At 47.5% G+C, this 20,669-nt stretch overlaps 1 long non-coding RNA gene across 2 annotated transcripts in view; it reads left to right on the top strand.

Moving 5' to 3' along the window:
* The first annotated feature begins 7,943 nt into the window (after nt 1-7,943).
* LOC135178413 (uncharacterized) overlaps nt 7,944-20,669 on the top strand; it is a 49,260-nt gene continuing 36,534 nt past the window's right edge. Inside the window, exons 1-3 of one of the 2 annotated variants that reach the window (XR_010303512.1) lie at nt 7,944-8,247; nt 8,772-8,898; nt 11,490-12,702. This is a non-coding gene — a long non-coding RNA (uncharacterized LOC135178413). Of the gene's footprint in view, nt 8,248-8,771; nt 8,899-11,489; nt 12,703-20,669 lie in introns of those variants that run through there. The other variant, XR_010303511.1, reaches the window with a different exon arrangement.

Raw genomic sequence — 20,669 nt, 5'->3', positions numbered from 1 at the left:
GAGTCTCCTTCCCTGGAGATATTGAAGACCTGCTTGGATGTGTTCCTATGTGATCTGGTATAGGTAATCCTGCTCTGCAGTGGGGTTGGACTGGATGAGCTTTTGAGATCCCTTCCAGCCCCTGACATTCTGTGATTCTGTGATCCCTTTCATACCATGCTTTCAGGAGCAGCCTCTAGCACACAATACCACATGCACTGAGCAGAGCACAGAAAGGTGAAAAAACCAGCAGCCACTTTTGTAGGTGTTTCAAACAAAAGGGAAAGCTATGTTCTCTGACCTCTTTGCTGCAATGTGCTCATCATATTGTTTCTCCTGGCCCAAGGGAGGTTGTGTTTTATGAAGTGCACAAATAGCTCTCCCAGTAGCTGGGACAATTCTGAAGATGTGTTTTATTTTTATTCTTTTCTGGTGTGCACTGTCTTGAAAATATTAGAGGCTTTTGCTAAATAGGAAATAGATTTTCCTGAAGAGATCCATATCATAGGAATATGCACAGAGTAGAGCCTTGGCAGGCATTGAAAACAGCCAACTGAAACCCTTCAGTTTGTATCCAGTGTGTCATTTACTACTACAAAAGCAACAGACTGTGTTTGGGTGAGGTCAGACACGCTGCCTTTTAAAAATGAGCTTCAAGACAAGCCATATGGTGGCCAAGTCCACCTACACAAACCCTTAAAAGCAAAGAAATGGACAGTTGAAGGGAGGCTTGGTGTTAACCCTGCTGCCTGGTCCTGCTCTTCCTTCCCTTGAAGCCCCTGAAAGCCTCCTTTGCAGTGGAGGTGAGGGTGCCCTGCAGCAATGCTGCCCTGCAGCAATGCTGCCCTGCCAGCAATGCCATGTGGCCAAGACGGAGCAGCATTGTCCTCCACCCTGCTCTCCCACAGCTCATTCCCACTGAAGGTCCCTCGCCTGACCACAATGCGTCCCAGAAAATGGAGGAGGCAAAAAACACTCTTAGGACAGGAGGAAAGGGCTCATCCATCTGCATTTGCTACTTCACTTCCTTTCAAAGCAGCAGTGGCTGAGAGGCACAGACTCACCTAACTTTTGTCCAGCTCCAAAGCCTTGTAAAACATAATAGACCAGATCAAAGGCCTCAGCAACTTAATAGCTACTTCCCTTCTTCCCTCCTAGCCTTTTGCTAAGGTGGTACTGGGAGCACCAACCTGAACCAACAGGTTGAGTGCAAAAATCACATGTTTTCACAGGGAGTTGCATTTGCACTTCACCAACCAGGAGAATAGAAGCCTGAAATGAACACCTCACTGAGCACAACAGCTTACTAGTTATTAGGCATGTACAAACCTGAGGAAATGCTGCTCCCACAGCCTCATGCTTGGCTGGAAGCAGGCTGGGGAGGTGGTGAGGCTTCTGATGCCCTTTGCATTGCTCCTTGGCCTCAACCCTCCTCACTTTGGTGGCACAAACTGGTGGTGCCCTCCCCGGTGAGATGTGGAATCCAGCATTTGTAACAGCAAAGCACCACAGGGACTGGTGACTATGCACTGGAGGAAGAAGAGATGTAACCTCACGCTCTTGTCATAGGGACTATCCAGAAGTGTCTGTGCTGGTGCACAGGAGGCAGGGGGTCTCTAGCAGCCACACTGCTTGATGAAGTGGTGCCATTGCAGCCTGGTGTGGCTCCTGCGAGCAATGCCTACCTCACCCTTCCCATTCTCCCTGCTCCCACGCAGAGCAATTTCCAAATAACCCAGCCCATTTACCAGGAGAAGTCAACTGCCAAGCAGCTTGTTAATCAATCTGGCTGATGCAGATGCTGTTGAAAATGGAAGTTTTAACACTGTGAAATGTCACCAGTGTTTCCAGTTTTCTTGTCAGGCTGGGCTGCTTTGGAAGCACTGAGCAAAACTCTCAAAAACCCTGATGCTCACTGAACATAAAGGTGTGGGATGGCCTAGTCCCTGTCACCTGCACTGCAAGGTGAACAAACTACCATCAAACCAATGAGATCAGGACTTACCAAAGACTTGCTCTACGGAATATAGGTGAATATGGCTTGATGCTTCCCATGAATATCCACTTCCATGTAAAAAGTGACTTTACATCAGCCATTCTGGCAGAGCTGGTGTCTCTGGAGGAGGTGACCTGCTGCTTATGGATCACAGCTCATTCACTGGCCTCAAGTTTGCTAAAAGCAAAGCCCTCTCGCTGCAAGTTTTCCAAGTAAGGCAATTGTTTGGACAGTGGGAATGGCAAACAGTGCCTGGGCAACCCACAGAGTAAAATGCACAGGAGGAATCCATTGGCTATATTGGCAGTTTTGGTCTTGACATTGGTCCTCAGAAGCACAGCTGGCCTAAACACTGAGATCACTGCTATGGTTGCATGCATTCCCCTTCATCTGCCCCTCACACCTCCATCTACATGTGCACACCACCACCATGAGTGCAAGTGGTTTTGTAGGCATTGTTTTGTGGTCAGGGGTGAGGAGTGTGTGTGTTGGATTTCCACACAGGGCCAAAGCACCAGTGGCTGTGAGAAAGATGCAAGCAGCCACTCCAAAAAACAACCTCTCCAGAAGTGTCTCACCACCAGGTATGGACCCACTGTGGGCATCTTCAACCGAAAAGACACTTCTAAGGAAATCTGGCCAACTTTATTCCCCTGCAGCTTGCAAAGGAGCCAGTGAGAAAGGGATGATGATGCCCTGGTGGCACTCAACAAAGTCCCCTCTGTCAGCCTCACATCGTGCAAAAACAAGCATCCTGAAAGCTGCACGATGAGGAGAAGGCTTTTTACTGCATTCACAAAGGGAACTGAGCGACAGCCAAATTCTGGCTGCTGCTATCTTTCTGAATTTGGAAGGAAATGATCTTACTGTCAGGTGTTTTGTAGCACATCTCAAACATCCTCTGATTTCCAAATTTTGTGCAACAAAGTTTTTCCAGATACAGACATCAGAGTTTAGATTGGTAACAGTACTGTGTTAGGGGTCTGTCCAGACACTGTGCTCAAGCTTAATAATAACTTTTGGTTAGGCAGCAGTTTTGCTTTTGATAATCAGGAGGGTTGCACAAATGGGAACACAAAACACAGATGAAACAGCCATCTCTGGAAGAGGCAGGTGTGGTTGCCAGCATGCATTTTGTCATTACAGAAAAGCTAGAGATGTTGAAAAGCTAGAGGTGCTGACCATCCTTGCTCCCTGCTCCCCACAGCTGCCTGGCAAGCTGTGACAGCTCTGATAGCCACCAGAAATACACTGAGTCTTAACATTTCCAAGCTTCTACTTAGATCTTTAAGAACCTGTTTGCAGGACAGAGGGAAAAAGGCCACAGAGCAAACAACATAGCTAAGACAAAGCTTCCAGTGCTCTCCAGCTTGGCCACAGGTGACTGGTTACAGAAGTTGCCTCTGATGGTTTCTGAGGTGCCTTCAGGAGGTGGACCTGATGAGCTGTTGCTTCTTCCAGCCCACAAACAAGGGGAAAGCTCATCAGAGGAGCCTGAGCCTGCCCCTATCTAACGCCACTGCAAAACAGCTATCCCATCCACCCTTCCTATATATGTAGAGACTCTGTGCAATGAGGTGACTTGATCAGAACGGAGCTTTGTGCCACCACTTTGCACCCTTCTGCACTTGGTGCCAGGGAAAGTCAAAACACCTGTCCCACCTGCCTGCAGTTCTGCAGTCACAGAATCACAGAATGGCTTAAGTTGGCAGGAACCTTTAAAAATCTTGTTTCAGCCCCCCTGCCATGGGCAGGGGCCACCTTCCATTAGACCAAGTTGCTCAAAGCTTTATCCACCCTAATCTTCATCCACCTGATACATGGCTGTGAGGAGAGAACCATAGAATCAACCAGATTGGAAGAGACCTCCAAGATCATCCAGTCCAACCTAGCACCCAGCCCTAGCCAGTCAACTAGACCATGGCACTAAGTGCCTCATCCAGGCTTTTATTCAACACCTCCAGGGATGGTGATTCCACCACCTCCCTGGGCAGCCCATTCCAATGCCAATCACTCTCTCTGTGAAGAACTTCCTCCTAACATCCAGCCTAGACTTTCCCTGGCATAACTTGAGACTGTGTCCCCTTGTTCTGTTGCTGGTTGCCTGACAGAAGAGACCTACAGCCTCCCTTCAGGTAGTTGTAGACAGCAATGAGGTCTCCCCTGAGCCTCCTCTTCTGCAGGCCAAACAACTGCAGCTCCCTCAGCCTCTCCTGAGAGGATTTGTGTTCCAGGCCCCTCACCAGCTTTGTTGCCCTTCTCTGGACACGTTCCAGTACCTCAACATCTCTCTTGAATTGAGGGGCCCAGAATTGGACACAGGACTCAAGGTGTGGCCTGACCAGTGCTGAGTACAGGGGCAGAATAAACAGGTGGCCACACTGCTCCTGATGCAGGCCAGGATGCCACTGGCCCCCTTGGCCCACTGCTGGCTCATGTTCAGAGGAGGCAGCGGCTGCCAGCTCAGGTGTGGGCGCTTGCAGGCGGCGAGCGGCTGCCGGCGGCGGAGCTCCGCAGCGCGGCGCAGGGGCCGCGGGCTCGGGCTGCTGGCGCGGCGGGGCGCAGTGACGTAGGCGGGGAGGGGCTGCCGCGGGAAGCGCGGGCGCGGGGCTGTGGGGAGCGGCGGCGGCGGCGGCTGCTGGCTGCCGGGCGGGGAGAGGAGAGCCTAACGGCGGGGAGGACAGGCCGTTACTACGCAGTAGTGGTAGCAGAAAAACAGTGGGCACCCAAACATGCCACACACAGGCGTGCAGATGGTCAGGCAGCAGGTTGCAGAGTGCTGGAGCCTGGCACTTGATAGGGAGTACAGCAGGGACAGCAGCTGCGTTAGGTGTGCACAGAGCAGGGATCTGATGAACGCGGGGGCTGAGCTAAAAGAAGAGGTGCAAAGACTACGAACTATAAGAGACTGTGAAAGGGAAATTGACTCTTTGCATAATCTAATCCCCCCCCAAACAAACCCTGAGCTGGTGTTACCTCTTAGCGGAGCAGAGAGCCCGATACCCTCCCACAGCAAGTCTCAGCCTCCCTGGAGCAACCCACACGAGCAGGCCCAGAGGGAACAGGTCTCCGCCTGTGGAGCAAATGCAAATGGAGCCAGCGTGCACTTGCAACACAGGTATGAGGCTCTGCAGGAGGAACAGGTTGTCAGCAAGGATGAGGACTCAAAAAGCCCAGAAACTGCCCCAAAGACAGGTTTCCTCAGGCCAGCCAGCAAAACCAATCCTGCAACGAAACCTCAGAAGGGTCACTGTTACAGGAGATTCCCTGCTGAAGGAAGCAGAGGGCCCAATATGCAGACCGAACCCCCTTCATAGAGAGGTCTGCTGCCTCCCTGGTGCCCAGCTAAGAGACACTGTAGGTAAAATTCCCAACCTCGTGAGTCCTTCAGACTACTTACTCACTTCTGGTCTTTCAAGTGGGTAGCGACGATGCAACAAGGAGAGGCAATCAATTAAAAGAGACTTCAGGACCTTAGGGCAGCTGCTAAAGGGCTCAGGAGCTCAAGTTGTGTTCTCTTCTATCCCTCTAATATCAGCGATGGACAAGGGAACATATAAGAAGAGTCAAAAGCTCGATTCATGGCTCTGGGGCTGGTGTCATCAGCAGAGGATTGGATTCTACAATCATGGCTCAGTTTACAAGGCACCAGAGCAATCTGGTGAAGTCCCCACTGACTGGAAAAAGAGAAACATAACTCCTATTTTCAAAAAAAGTAGGAAGGACAAGCCAGGGAACCACAGGCCAGTCAGTCTCACCTCTGTGCCCAGTAAGATCATGGAGCACTACTCAAACACAACAGTGAAGAGGTGATTGGGTACAATCAGCATGGCTTCACCAAGGGCAAATCCTGCTTGACAAACCTGGTGGCCTTCTAGGAACAGGTCACAATATTAATAGCTGAGGGGCGAGCCACTGATGTCATTTACCTGGACCTGAGCAAGGCTTTTGACACTGTCCCACACCACATCCTGGTCTCCAAGCTGGTGAAACATGGGTTTGATGGGTGGACCATGAGATGGATAAAGAACTGGCTTGATGGCCTCACTCAAAGAGTGACTGCCAATGGGTCCATGTCTAAGTGGAGGCCAGTGACAAGCAGAGTCCCTCAAGGATCAGTCCTGGGACCAGTCTTGTTCAACGTCTTTGTTGGTGACATGGGCAGAGGCTTTGAGTGCACCCTCAGCAAGTTTGCTGACAACACCAAGCTGTGTACTTCAGCATGAGAGTGGTGAGAGCCTGGAATGGGTTGCCCGGGGAGGTGGTTGAGGCCCCATCCTTGGAAGTGTTTAAGGCCAGGCTGGATGAGGCTCTGGCCAGCCTGATCTGGTGTGAGGTGTCTCTGCCCATGGCAGCAGGATTGGAACTAGATGATCCTTGTGGTCCTTTCCAACCCTGACTGATAATGATTCTACTTCCAGGGATGAGGTATCCACAGCTTCTCTGGACAACCACTTCCAGAGTCTCACCACCTTCGTGGTAAAGAATTTCTTCCTATTGCCTGATCTAAACCTACCAGTCACATCCCACTGATGGATGCTGAGACAACACTGCTCTGGGTCCTGTCCCCATGATGGGCCTGCTGCTCCTGCTCCCTCCTGCAGCTCTGCAGGGGGAAAGGAAGCTGGAGAGAGGGGAGGCTCAACTTCTGGGACTGCAGTTGCGCATCTGGGAAAGGAGACACACTGGTGGGCATGCTGTTGTTAACTGGCTTGTTTAGGGGTTTTGCTGCTTGGGCTTGTTTCTATAGAGCATGGCCCAGCCAGCTAGAACAAAATGCAGCACAGGTTCCCAGCAATGGACACAAGTTTCTGGAATTGACACCCTGTTACCTTGCTCCTGAGCTTAAGGTGGGGACTGGCCATAACCACACATGAACCATGGGTGACTAAAAGCAGATGCTTCTTGGGTGTCTGGGAGATGAAAGGTGTCTGCAAGTGCTGCCAGCCCTGTGAGCATCTCCTTGGGCTTTGGGCTGGCCATATAGCAAGCAGAAGTGTAAGACTCAGGGGAGAAGATATGTGAAGGTGCACCTCATGACCTTCCCCACCAATGAATTTCTCTTGGGCTATCACTGTAGGTTGGTTATTTGGGTTCCCTTTTGTTATTATTATGTTTACAGCATTAATAAGGAAGATTTTGTGGGGCTCATCTTTTAAAAGTAAATCAAAGCAGCTTTGCAGGGAGTTGCCAGCTCTACCCACTCAACTATTTTTACCTTTAGAAGACCTTATCAAATTGAACACAAGTGACAAGTCATATTTCAAGGAAACAAGCCAAAAAATGTTTTCACTATTTAGTTGGGCAACTGTGAGTACTGAGCAGTTTAACCCTCGAATCACCCTCCTGATCTGCTCCCTGCACATCTTTTTAAAGCCATTTTATGGAGGACAAAGCATGGCTTGGCTACTTGTGCACTGAGACATGAGTAAAACACCATTTCACAAATAGACTGAAGAACATTTGGTAAAAAATAACTCAGGAAGGGGGTGGTGGGGTGAGGGAGTGTAGAGGAGAAGGAAACCCCCAGAGGTGATTTCCATCAGTGTTTTCAGGCTCCACATCCGCTGTTGTGCAATTAAATCCAATTCAGTTGATACACTGGCTCTCCAGACTGGAAAGACAGAAGGTTTATATTGCTTTCCATAATGATGAGTATGATAAGAGTACCACAGGAGCCCATCTCTGATAGGGACCTCTATTGTCTGAGACACAAAGCTGAATAATAAACACAGTCCCCAGGGGAGATTCTCAGCTGGTGTAAATTATCACAGCAATTAACGTGCTATTTTCAAGTATGACAGTTTACAACAAATCTTCCTCCTGATCTCAAAGATTTACTGATTTTTAGCACATGATTCCATAAAGCCAGCTGCAACTGCAAACTGCCCTGATTTACATCCTCTACTAAAAACTCTCTTCTCTGCCACCTTCCTCTGAATTAAGAAGATGAAGTGCAGCATTTAGGTTCTTCCTCTTCCTTACAACAAGCACCTGTTGAGCACCCACCTTCCAGGTGCAACGAGCAGTATTTAGGCATTGCTACTCTTCCAGAGAGCCCTTTCAACACCTTGAGACCAGCCTGGCTGTGCCCTGCAGATCTCACTCTCCCTACTGCTCTAGAGGCGTGAAGCTTTCCAGTTGCTGCCTTGAGGAGCTTCTGAAGTGATCCTTGGAAATGGGATGAGAATGCAGGCTTTGTAAAGGAACAGGCAAAGGTGGTGTGTTTCTGCAAAGGGATTGTGACCTGAAGGATAAGGAATGACAGTGAGGTTAGTAGGGAATTCTTTCTGAGCCCCCTCTTTGGCACTGTACCTGCCACCACTGGCTTGTCCTTGCCTCACAAGGTATCCTCACCCAACACCTTAGAGCAAGTGAGAATTTATTTCCTCTTACTGTTGTTAACCATGCTTGGTTTTTGGTACGTGTAGAACAGCAATATGATCTCTGCCACCACAGAAGTACTCCTGTCTCTCCAGAAGCAAAGACAAAGGCTCTTGAGGAGCCATTTTCCAAAGAGAGATGTGTAGAGCTTCTGTAACATCTAAAGGAGGAATTTTAGGGTCTAAGTGTGGATTTAGGCACCTAAATTATCTTAAGCTCTCTAGCAAAGTTGTTATTTTTCTGTGGAGGGTGGGGGCTGCTGTTGTTCCTTCTGTACAGATATCTTTGATAAATTACACAGTGGAAACTCAAAAGAATGAGGACCTCTTACATGTTCTTTGCATTCAGAACAAATGCTCACTGGCCTGAATCTTAGTTCCATTATTTTTTCTTTTTTTTTTTAATCCTGTAGATGTTTTGGATGCCACTGCTGTTACACATGTGACATGGAAACAGGATGTCTTTCTCTAGTTAAGCACTTTTGGATCCTGCAGGATGCAGACATTACTCTTGTAATAATGGCCATGGTAATTTCCAAGGTAGGTGATAAATCTACCACTTAATCTATGCTCTTCCCTAATTAGTCAGCAAATGTAACACCACTATCTGGAATAGGAGGAGACTCAAGTGAGATCAGTCTTTCAAATCTAAAGTTCAAATTATCCTTTCCTTTATGAAGGTGGGAGGGGGCTGTTTAAAAATAACAAACTCCAGTGGTTTATGTGGTGTTCTTTTGTCTTATCAAAAAAACACAGATTCATACAGCAGAAGCTTTAGTGGACCCAATGGAGAAAAGTCTTTCAGTTTAATCCTACCAGGCATTTTAAAAGCATGAGATGATACAGAGCATAGATTTTTAAAAAGCAAAATGAAATGCTTAATCTTCATCAGTTAAAAAAAAGGCCACTCCAATAACTGAAAAGATTATATAACTTTGAGGAGAGGTTTTAAGTAGTTACTGCAGCCTAGCTAAACCCAAATGTTGAAAGCTGCAAATAGGAGATGTGAGTGGAAGAGGAACTTAGTGGGGGGCAGTGCATGCAGAATATGGACCTGAACATGTATATTTAGATTCTGGTTCACTTGAGGCCTTCTTAACTGGGAACAGCCTGAAGTGCTTCGGTAAGTGGCAAGGAGCAGGACAAGGCATGTGTGTGTGTCCTCGTGAAGCTGAAGCAGAGGCTGAAGTGGTATGAGGAGGTGGCTTGGCTGGTACAGCTCCTACAGTGATGATTGCTGCTCATGCTGTCTACTCCTGTTGTATTGCCTCTGTGGTAATTTGCTGAAAATAACTCCTTTGTTGAGGTTTTGCAGCTAATTTTTCTGGGTTCAAGAAGCCTTTCAGGTGCTGGCTTAGACATCCCCTGCACATAAGCTGAGGCCCTTGTAAAAGAGCTCTGCAGTCTTGGCTATGGCTTCTGGATTAGTATTATTATTATTACTGTGCACTTGGCATCAAACCCACACGAACTGCTTTCTCAGAAGGGCTTAGAATAGAGAATAAATTACAGTTTTTGCAGGAAAGGAAAAGAGCAAGTCAATCAGTTTAAAACTTCACCTAGGACAACCTGAAGGTGCTCTGCTAGTCCTGTGCAAATTTTCATTCCATGAACTTTTAACAGGGTGTATTTGAAGCTGGGCTCCAGTTGCAGTTCATCTTTTCCTTTCTTGTTTTTATCACTGTGAAACTTTTAATTAAAAAGAGAGGGGGGGGAAAAAAAAAGTTTTCTGTATCCAAATCGAGAGTGTTAGGCTCTGAGTGCCTCTGCAGCATGGTGGTTTTAAGGAGAAAGAGGTTTGCATCTGGGTATTTTTAGCTGATTTGCAGCATTAACAATTGGCTTGCTTATGTCTGTGGCATCAAATGTGAGTGACAAAGGCTTGTCACTCATAAAGCCTTATCCAGTGCAGAAGACTTCCTCTGTCTGGAGCTTCTTTCTTCTGACAACTTTTATCCTCCTGTGGGGAAACCATAAGGGTTGGGTTGTTAATTAATAATATCCTGCCAACATTTTCTTAAGCCAGTGTGGTAAAATGAAGCATTGACTTATTGAGTTGTTTGTTCGTTCTCCTGCCCTAAAAGTTTGTTGTTTTGTTTTTTCAAGCCTCAGACACAAAACCCCCAAAATCCAGAAAGTTTGCTGTAATACCAAAATCCAGACATAGTGAAACTGCTGCATGTGCTGGAGGGTGGGTGAAGAAGGGGTGGGAAACTTACGTCTCTGCCAGGAAACAGCTAAGGTAGTTTAGCTTACAGGGCTTTTCTTGTAGGCTGAAAGCAGCAACGTGCATCATTACCCCACCTGCAGTCCCTAGGATGTCCTATGTGTCCTTAGTGGGCCTGATTGGAGTGGACACATTCAGTCAGGGTCAGTGGGTGTAGAAGAACTGCTTTTGGAGGAGTTGTGCAAGTTAATACCAACCTTGGACCTATCACAGAATCAATCTGGTTGGAATAGACCTTCAAGATGGTGCACCAAGTCCTGCCTATCACCCAGTATTATCTAGTCAACTGAATCACAGCACCAAGTGCCACATCCAGTCTCAAACACTTTCAGGCATGGGGACTCCACCACCTCCCTGGGCAGTTCTATCCCCTCTGCCACCGATTATTCTTTTTAAAGGAGCTGCTTTTAGTTTATACTAGCCAAGCTCTTATCAAAAGTGGGACTGGTATGTCAATAAACCCAGGGACCATTGCCTTGACAAGGTAAGAATTGGTGCCCTTTCACTTAGACCTGCTTGCATTCATTTAATGTACCATCATAACCATCTGGCATTAGCATCCAGATGAGGGTATTAAAAGAGGAAAATTAACACAACATATCAGAGGTGACATTCAAGTACGAAGTCTCCATCATTTTCTTGACTCAAATTCTGCAATTAGAAGGAAATGAGCCCATTATGTGCTGGGAGTCCTTTCAAACTGCAGGGCAGCCTTGCAGGCAGGGAGTGTGGCAATAATGCAAGCTGCACTTTGTGTTCAAACAGTGTTTGACAGCATTAAATATAATGTAGGCTCCTCTGTCCTTCATGGCTCCATCCAGGTGCCTGACAGCAGCAGCAGCAGCATTGTTTCTTTATAGATTGAAGTGCATTTTCCTTTTCCTGGCTTTTCTTTCCCTTTCAGAGCATGCTGGAGAAACCTAGACATGCTTTTCTGGTGTACTGTGGCAGCTGGGGGTATTTTCTTACCTCTCTTGCCTTTCCCACGACACTGTTTGCCTCCTGTCGCTGGCCTTCGAGGCTCAACATCTCTGTGTCCTTGTCAGGGGTCAAGCTCCCTGCTCCTGTTTCAAGGGCAGTGCTGAGCGTTTGGTGAGTGGCAAGAGGGGATGAGAAATGGAGGTTCAGCTGACCTGCCGCAGTGCTGCTATTTGACTTTTCATGCACCCAGCAGCGGAGGGGAGGCAGGGAGAGGATCCAGGGGTCGATCTGGCTGCGGGTTAATCTATTCTGACAGCAGAGCTGTCGAGGTATCTTTGCTTAATGGGACCCAGAGATAATTGGATTTAGCAGTCGGGGCCAGGCTGTGAACCCTGGGGCAAAAGGGCTGCTAATTGGGATTTCCCCCTGTGTGTTTGGTGGGGGGGTCAGGGTGTCTGCTGGTCGGGAGGTGGCTGGGGGCAGCAGTCCTTGCTTCACTCCCTTTGCTTTTCCACAGAGCTTGGAGTAATGAGCCACAACTCACAGCTCCCTCCTCGGGGTCGGAGTGAAATTCCTTTTTTTTTTGTCATCACCTCCTTTTGCTCCCTCTCATTTCAGGTGACTTCTCTAGTAGTTAATCTCCAATGAATATTTTAAGGAGAAAAACGTAAGGGTTAAAGAATGGCTCTTTGTTTGCGTGTGTTCTTAGGCAGCATTTCAAACCATCCCTAGGAAATAATAAAAGTTACAGAAGCTGGTGACAAGAAAGACAAAACGTGATGCTACTGAAAAGTAATTTAAAATGCAAATTTGCCAGAGAAATTGCAGCCCCCCTAATTGCAGCCTTCTCTCTTCGCGTGGCTTCAAAAGCTCTGCATGCTACCTTCCTCCCTCCGGGAAGGGCCTCAGCCGCGGCTGTGCTGCCACACTCTGACCTCTCTGGTGAAATACGGGTGACCCGAAATAAAACCCAGAGAAGGGGAAGGACAACTTCCCCCCCTTGAAACTCAGCCCTCCATGGCTGGTGCTCAGGGAGGGGGCTCTTGTTCCATGGACAGGGGTGGGGGCAATGCTTTGTAGGGCAAAGACCGTGACTGTGTGGGTCGGGAGAACACTTAACTGGCTGAGAGCACTTTTGGGTCAATCTTCAATGGGGAAAAAATTCCTCAAAACTGTAATTGTACTTAAGAAAAAGTTCAGCTGTGAAATTAGGAAATTGGAGTGCTTTTGCACACAGCCTGGTCAGCCAAGACCTAACAGGAATTCATAGGATAGATTCACTCTGATATGGGTCAAGAACTGGCTGCACGGCCAGGCCCAGAGAGTGGTGGTGAATGGTGCCACATGCAGTTGGCAGCTGTCGCTAGTGGTGTGCCCCAAGGATCAGTGCTGGGCCCAGTCCTGTTCAACATCTTTATTGATGATCTGGATGAGGGGATTGAGTCCAGCATCAGTAAGTTTGCAGATGACACCAAGCTAGGAGCAGGTGTTGATCTGTTGGAAGGTAGGTCCCTGCAGAGGGACCTAGACAGGCTGGATGGGTGGGCAGAGGCCAATGGGATGAGACTGAACAAGGCCAAGTGCAGGGTTCTGCACTTTGGCCACAACAACCCCAAGCAGTGCTACAGGCTGGGGACAGAGTGGCTGGAGAGCAGCCAGGAAGAAAAGGACCTGGGGGCACTGGTGGAAAGTAGCTGAAGATGAGCCAGCAGTGTGCCAAGAGAGCCAATGGCATCCTGGCCTGGATCAGGAACAGTGTGGCCAGTAGGACGAGGGAGATTATTCTTCCCCTGTACTCAGCACTGGTCAGGCCACACCTTGAGTACTGTGTCCAGTTCTGGGCCCCCCAATTCAAGAGAGATGTTGAGATACTGGAATGTGTCCAGAGGAGGGCGACAAAGCTGGTGAGGGGCCTGGAATACAGTCCTGTGAGGAGAGGCTGAGGGAGCTGGGGTTGTTTAGCCTGGAGAAGAGGCTGGATGTTAGGAGAAAGTTGTTGCCAGAGAGAGTGATTGGCATTGGAATGGGCTGCCCAGGGAGGTGGTGGAGTCACTGTCCCTGGAGGTGTTGAAGAAAAGCCTGGATGAGGCACTTGGTGCTATGGTCTGGTTGACTGGCTAGGGCTGGGTGCTAGGTTGGACTGGCTGATCTTGGAGGTCTCTTCCAACCTGGTTGATTCTATGAATATATTTCCTGTGATCAATTATTATAAAACATTATGCATGTGAAGCAAAACTTCCATAGCTCTGGGAAGTTGTTTTTAGGGATTGAAATTCCCTGTTGGGCTGTGTAGCAGGTGGCACTGATGCCTGGCACCCACCACCGTGCCGTCCCAGCTAGCACCTCTCCCCTCTGCATGAGGTAGCCTTGAGTGTCCCAGTTTGATGTGTGAGTGCTACCAAACGTTGTGGTAGAGGTGCTAGTCTTCGCCAGCCAGGCTGCAGTATGTCCTCAAGGGTATCAAAGAGGTAATTACACTTCATGGGCTAAGGCTGGCCTTTGGCAAATACGCCTAAACACTTCCTGAAGCTGTTTGTACTTTAACTGCTGCAATAGCCCTGTGCAGCCAGTCCTCATAGTTTTACTGTGATTTCTGCAGTGGTCTTGGAGGGTCCTGAGTTCAGAGGAACTGGGTATTTCCAACCCACCTAGCCGTACTGTGACCTCTTCTGCTTGTGGTCTGAGTCACTTACAATTTATGCTTTATGTATGAACTTGAGATGCCCTGAGGCTTTCTGATCACCAGAAAGCAGTGGAGTCATTTTGAAGCACTGAGCACTGTGGAGATGCTGACACCTCCGTCTGCCCTGCACAGGCTGCCCATGGTGATGACAGCCAACAGGGTGGCACGAGTCACCTAGGGTGTCCCTGCCTGCCACTGGACAGCAAGATTTGCTCCAGCACCCAGGGAAGCAAAGGCACTGAGCAGCTGGGGATCTCTGGTCAAAATCGGAGGCACAGATGGGATCTGTTGGACCTGTGCTCACAGCAGTTGCAGGACACAGATGTTTCGCTTTTCAGCCTCCACTCTGCTCTACCAGTTTTGGTAACACAGTGAATCAAAGCACTGACTCTGTCTTTTGCCTAGCAAGGTTTCACAGAGGCTGGGGCACATCAGGGGGTAATGGGTAGGATGTCTTTCTAGTGCATGCCAGCTGCATGAGATGCAGTAGGTGTGAGGGTCCTGGAGTGGGAGGATTTCTCTTGTGCCTCTAACCCAGCAGGGTGATAATGTGAAAATCCAGGCCAGGGCCTCTTTACCATGCTGTTATCATTTTAATCATCTAGCCAGGATCCAGAAAGGAGTAGGTGGAAAAGAGGATAAAAGTAGGCATATGATACCATTTCCACTCACACAAGGAGCTCAGGAAATAGTAAATGGGGTTGCACTGGTTCTAACAGTGAGAGTCCTACTCTCTGTTTTGCTCTTTCCTATTACAGCACAAGTGGTAGATTGACATCAGGTCCTCTGACCACTCACTGTTCACTTGAAATTCACTCCCATCAGAATGTGGGATCACATGTTGCATTCAAATGCCTGACTTGCATGCTGCTGTGCCAGCATCCAGGCTGGGAGCTGCAGGGACAGTGAGGAGTTTTGGGACCAAATTCTGGGCAGCTGTGTGCAGGACTTGCTGCTGAAGGGGCTGCTGATCACTGCTTGGTTTTGCTTGTCATTGCTTTGCCCTTTTCAGGCTCTGATATGCCTTTTAGGGTTGTATCCAGCTCTTCAGATGCTTGGAATTGAGTTGCCTCCATGATTCCCTACCAAAGGCATGCCAGAGCATGATGAAGGCTTCACAATATCTATGATGGCTCTTATGTGATAGATCTGTCATTGTAAGACATTGAAATGCTCTAAAACAGTGAGGAAACGGTTTCCTCAAGGTGACTGCTGGCACCTCCTTCAGGCTTGCATGTGCTGGAGGACACTTGTGGCACAGCCAGTCCAATGCTACTTCTGTCTGTGGTGAAGAGAGGACAGGGCTTTGCAGGCAGGCTGGCATGTGTGTTCTGCTGCGGGCTGTGTTGGGCAAAATGACTATTGCTTGGCACATCCAACTTCATTTAACTGCATGAGCGGCTTGCTCAGCAGGTACAGTGCCAGCTGGATGCATGGTTCACAAGTGTAAGCACAAGGAGGAGGAGTTCACATAGTCCAGGAATCAAATCCTGCCTCCTGAAGGCCAGAGCACATAGTTTTTCTTGAGCTGAGATAATATGTTAAAGCCTGGATGAGGCACTAAGTGCCATGGTCTAGCTGACTGAGTAAGGCTAGGTGCTAGGTTGGACTGGATGATCTTGAAGGTCTCTTCCAACCTGGTTGCTTCTATGATTCTGTGTTGGGATCTAGAATTAACAACACAGCTTTATGCTGGAGATAAATGGAAATATTTGGTACTACCACCTGTTAGTGAGCTTTTCCAGTTGGATTTTGCCAATCTCACTGACTCAATGCTTTGAATGAAGTCCTGCATTTTCTCTGGCAATACTTATATAGCTTTACTTCCCTGTTTAATTTGGCATGCCCCGTTATTATTTCTGCTCTTACTGTGCACCTAAATCACTGCAGTATTGCCTGGAGTCCTCACCATGCAAGGGCTGCCCAGGAGGGTGACAACAGCTGGCTTAAGGAGTTAAAGCAGCAAATGAAAAGCTTCAATGTGAGCTTCCAAATGTTATTCCCACTCTGAACCTGGGTTGGGTGTTGTACCAAATCAAACACATGCATCATCCCAGTCATGAAAGTTCCCAATAGTTTTCCCACAGAATGGTAGGGATTGGAAGAGACTTCTGGAGATCACCTACTCTACCCCCCAGAAAAAGAAACAAGGGGGGGAAAAGCTAACCACAAAGCACAAATACTAGTTAAAAGTCTTACTAAGGCCAAACTGTGGGACATGGTTAGTTCATGTAGATGGGTGAAGGCAGCAGGCACTCGCTCTTGTGCTGGCTACCATATGACTCCCAAAGTTTGGAGATGAAGGTTGGTTGCTTACACACAGTCAGGGGAGCTGCAGCCGTTGGTTGTGGCTTGACAACAGCACAGCCAAGGGAAGATTATTTATTTCCATGTAGCAGAGCCATAATGAAAAACTTCTTACCTCAGACAGGCACAGTGCTCACCTGGCTCTTTCTGTGCTGATAGATGGGAAAGCAAATGAGGTTTTACTTGCCTGAGGAAAAAAATAAAACACACAAAGAAAGCCAGCCTGAGCTCCCCTCATTGGAAAGGCTGCTGGGGACTTTTAAAGCTATTGGGGAGGGGTGATAGGGCAGTAGTGAAGTAATTATTATCTGAACACGTGCAACTGTAAAATGGGTATGTTTGCTAAATGGTCTCTTTTAAAGCAAAACTGAGTAGTAAGTAGGAATGCTTCCCTGCAGGCTGGCAGAAGGACACAGTTGGTATCACACGTTTTAGCAGCTGGCATGTTAATGAGGCCATTTTTATTGAAATGAGCTAAATACTATTAACATTTGTGGACTCCCAACTGATTTCTGAAGCATTTATTGAACTTCAAAAAGTGCTTCAAGAATCAATTAAAAATAATTTTTCAGATTTGATAGAAAGAAGACCAAAGAAAATTGTGCTGTCACATTTATGTTTATCTGAACAGATCTTACCTTTGTGTTGCTGACTTTAAACAGTTTCCTCCCTTTTATTCTTTCTGTGCTCTAAATAATGCTGAAAAAAACCCCCCACCAACCTCTTTTTAAAGATGCTGATAAGGTAGTTTGTAGCCAAGATGATTTTGTTGATGGGAGTTCTCTCCTGCATGAAAAAAATGGTCAGTGTCTGGTTGAAAGTGAATATGTGGCTCAGTTATAAGGTGATTGCTTTTGGCCCCTTCCCTTTTGCCAGTGAACTTACAGAGGATTTAAATTAATAGTTGGCAAACTTAATATTTAAATTAATAAATATGATTTGCATGAATTGCATTATTAACTGAGTAATTAAATCATTAAGTAAAATAGCAAATGAAATGGTAAACCATTTTGGAAGGGAAGAAAGCGATGAAGAGTTGTTGCATTGCAGGAAGGGTGGATGGCAAACAGTGCTTCCCATTTCTTCTCCCCCCAGCCAGATCTGGGGCAAAACCTAGAGCTTTTAATGTATTTTGGGAAGCCTGAGCAGCCAGCTCTGGAAGCAGCAGCTTGGCACTGCTTGCCATGCTGGGGGGGCATCTGGTGGTTCAACGCACCCAACCCCACCGTGGCACGAAGAGGTGAAATGCCGCCAGTTGCTCAGCTGCTTCCCTCAGCTACGTGAGAGCTGCAGCCAGCCCAGTATTTAAAGTGTTGTGACAAAGTCTGGTATCTTCAAGGCAGAGTCGATTATTTGGTGCTAAGGTGAGAGGCTTGTTGGTAAAGACAAATGTTTAAAGGAAAAATCAAGCCACGTTCTTGAAAGCGACATTAATCTAAGCAGTGTGTCAGCCTGCAGATGCCAGTGCAGTCATTATCCCGAGCTGAAACAACAACTTGTGCCATATTATTTCCCTTGTTTTGTATTTTTTTTTGTCACAGCAGGTATTTGTTGCCTGGAAATGTGTAACGTTCATCAAAGACAGGCAAGGGTTGCCTCAAGCCATGATGGCGCATTATAGTGGCCAGAGCTAGGCATGCTGCGGCAGCTAAGGGTACCCTCCAAGCAATGGGTGAAGGAAACAACAGGTTTCATAGGACCACAGGAGGTTCCAATTCAGCAGGAGAAGATGCTTCTTTATGCTGAGGATGACAGAGCATGGGAACAGACTGCCCAGAGAGACTGTGGAGTTTCCTTCTCTGGAGACTTTCAAAGCCTACCTGGATGCGTTCCTGTGGCCTGCCCTAGGTGATCCTGCCTTGGCACGAGGGTTGGACCAAGTAATCTCTAGAGGTCCCTCCAACCCCTGCTATTTTGTGATGTCCCATGCAGTTGCTGCAATTGAGGGCAAAGACAGAGAAATGGATGACTGACTGGTTTGTTGAAATAATTCTAAGTATGGCTGGGCCAGCCTTTGGTCTTCCCTGAGGGCTTCTGTGGTGTAGGTGCTCACTGCCAGGTGGGCATTATGGCCAGAGCAGAAAACCTGCTCTTCAGCAAGGCTCCCAGGAAAGCAAGCCTGTGCACTGAATGCTCTTGGAGAGACTCGCACAAAAAAAAGAGTGGGGACTTCAGTCCTTACTCTAAATGCATCTTAACTATTTTGTAATGAATCCAGCTTGTGGCAGAGAAATGCTATTGGCTCTGTTTAGCAGCTCTGGAGAGGAAGGTTAGAGTATGATGTAGGGTTGTGTACCAAAAGTAGGGTCTGTGTGCAGCCTGCGAGACCACAACACACCACAACTGTGCAACCCTGCAGCAGCTAAAATGAGCAGTGTTTCTTTACCCATTCCAAAAAGCTGTATCATTGCTTCTGGTTTTCTCTCATTTCTAACCTGACAATTCCTGGCCACTGGGATGATGGGGTTTTTCTCATTGGTTTCCTTTGAAAGAAGAAAAACAGCAATTCAGACCCTCAAAACAAGCAAAAAGATCCCATGATGAAAGCACAGTATGCGCAAAAATAAACCAGTAGGCAAAAAAAAAGAGTCTTTATTGTATAAATATGCCTAGAACAGGTTGGTTTTTTTTCTCATTTGACTTGAATCCTTTCCCAAACTTTAAAAATAGCCTGGTCGGAAGGAAGGAGAAAGAAACCAGAAGCAGCAGCTTGTCACTCAGGTGCCTTTAATAGCAAACTTGTGCTTCCCCAAGCTGCCAAGCAGTCACCCAGCCAGCACTTAGGGGGCAGGAGCATGACACACAAGTGAAGGAGACCAGAGCTTGGCAGTCAGTGAAGGAAGGAGCTTCTCCCACCCTTAAATGCAGGACATGAGACATGCAAGTTGAGGCTGGGACAGTATAAACAAGAGGGGGCAAATGGCTTGGCCTGGAGCTGGGGCAGCAGCATAGGGAGGTACAGACTCATTCTGACAGCAGAAAGCAATATCCCCCTCGTCTGTTTCCTTCACCCTTCCTTGGTGACTGCATCCCCTGTGCCCTCAAGCTCCTGTCCATCAAGGGAAACAGCACGACACTGGAAAAAGCTTAGAGCAGTCTGTATGGAGGTTTTAGCTTAGAGCAGTCTGTATGGAGGTTTTAGGGTCCAAAAGTCAGCAGACTACAGCTGATACAGGAGAAATTAGTCCATTTACATTTCTTCACTGAGCTCAGTCTAGTCATGCAAAAAGAAACATGGATGGTGCAGCTGCCTAAGTTAACTGCTAAATGCTGATCTTTGTGCTTGAGCCCTATGGTAAAACCTAGTTTAGATGCTCCTTGTCTCTGAGGCTGCACAAATTGCTTTAAGCTTCATCTAAGGAGGGCTTTATCCTTTCACCATTATGAAGCACACAGACTGTCTGTAAGGCAGCATCCTCTGGGAAGCATGTGCTCACTTATCTTCTGTTGGGCTCAAACACACATGTGAGCACCCAAGTTGCACTTCAATTGCCTTCGCTGTTATCCTCTCCATTAAACATCTCTGTATTTGTATTTTGCATTCATTTAAAGAGGCCAGTGGCAGTGTTCTGGCCAGCATCATTTGACCTCTTCTTGGTCATACCACTGTCATTCTGCTGACACAGCACAGCTGTAGATCTTGATCATTCTCTTTAAAACACAGGTTCAAAACTTTTGCTTTATGAGTACTTTCTGAAAAGAAAAAAAACAAACCAGAAACACTCTTCCAACTCCTTTTTGCTGGGTTTCACATTACTCAATTTGCAGGATAGGCAGTGTGGAGGTAAACTTGGTAAACAAGGTCCACAAGCACTCCTGTGTGCAAGATGTGGTTGTGGCTGTGCTGCAATTTCAACACGTGAGTAATCAACATGTGTAAATAAAATGCCCAGCCAAGGGGCTTGGTGATAAAAACAATGTTCAAAAGCTCCATAAACGAATTCTGGGGTAGGGCTGTGGCACCCCAAGCCTGAGGGCTGCTTTGGTAGCACTGGAAGCTGGAAAGGGGTAAGGGCTAGCTTCAGCCCCAGCATCGTGCAACCAGGCACTGATTCAACAGGCTATTGTTTATTGGTTTTAATCCTGCTTAGGTGCATTGCATAGCTCTCTTTAGATGCTGAATGACTTTATGGCAGCTGCTTTTGGGTAAGCATCATATACTAGGGCCCTAAT

This window comes from Pogoniulus pusillus, chromosome 9 (genome assembly GCF_015220805.1).
Source record: "Pogoniulus pusillus isolate bPogPus1 chromosome 9, bPogPus1.pri, whole genome shotgun sequence".
In the NCBI taxonomy this organism is placed as follows: domain Eukaryota; kingdom Metazoa; phylum Chordata; class Aves; order Piciformes; family Lybiidae; genus Pogoniulus; species Pogoniulus pusillus.
This window is presented reverse-complemented; position numbering and strand designations above follow the sequence as displayed.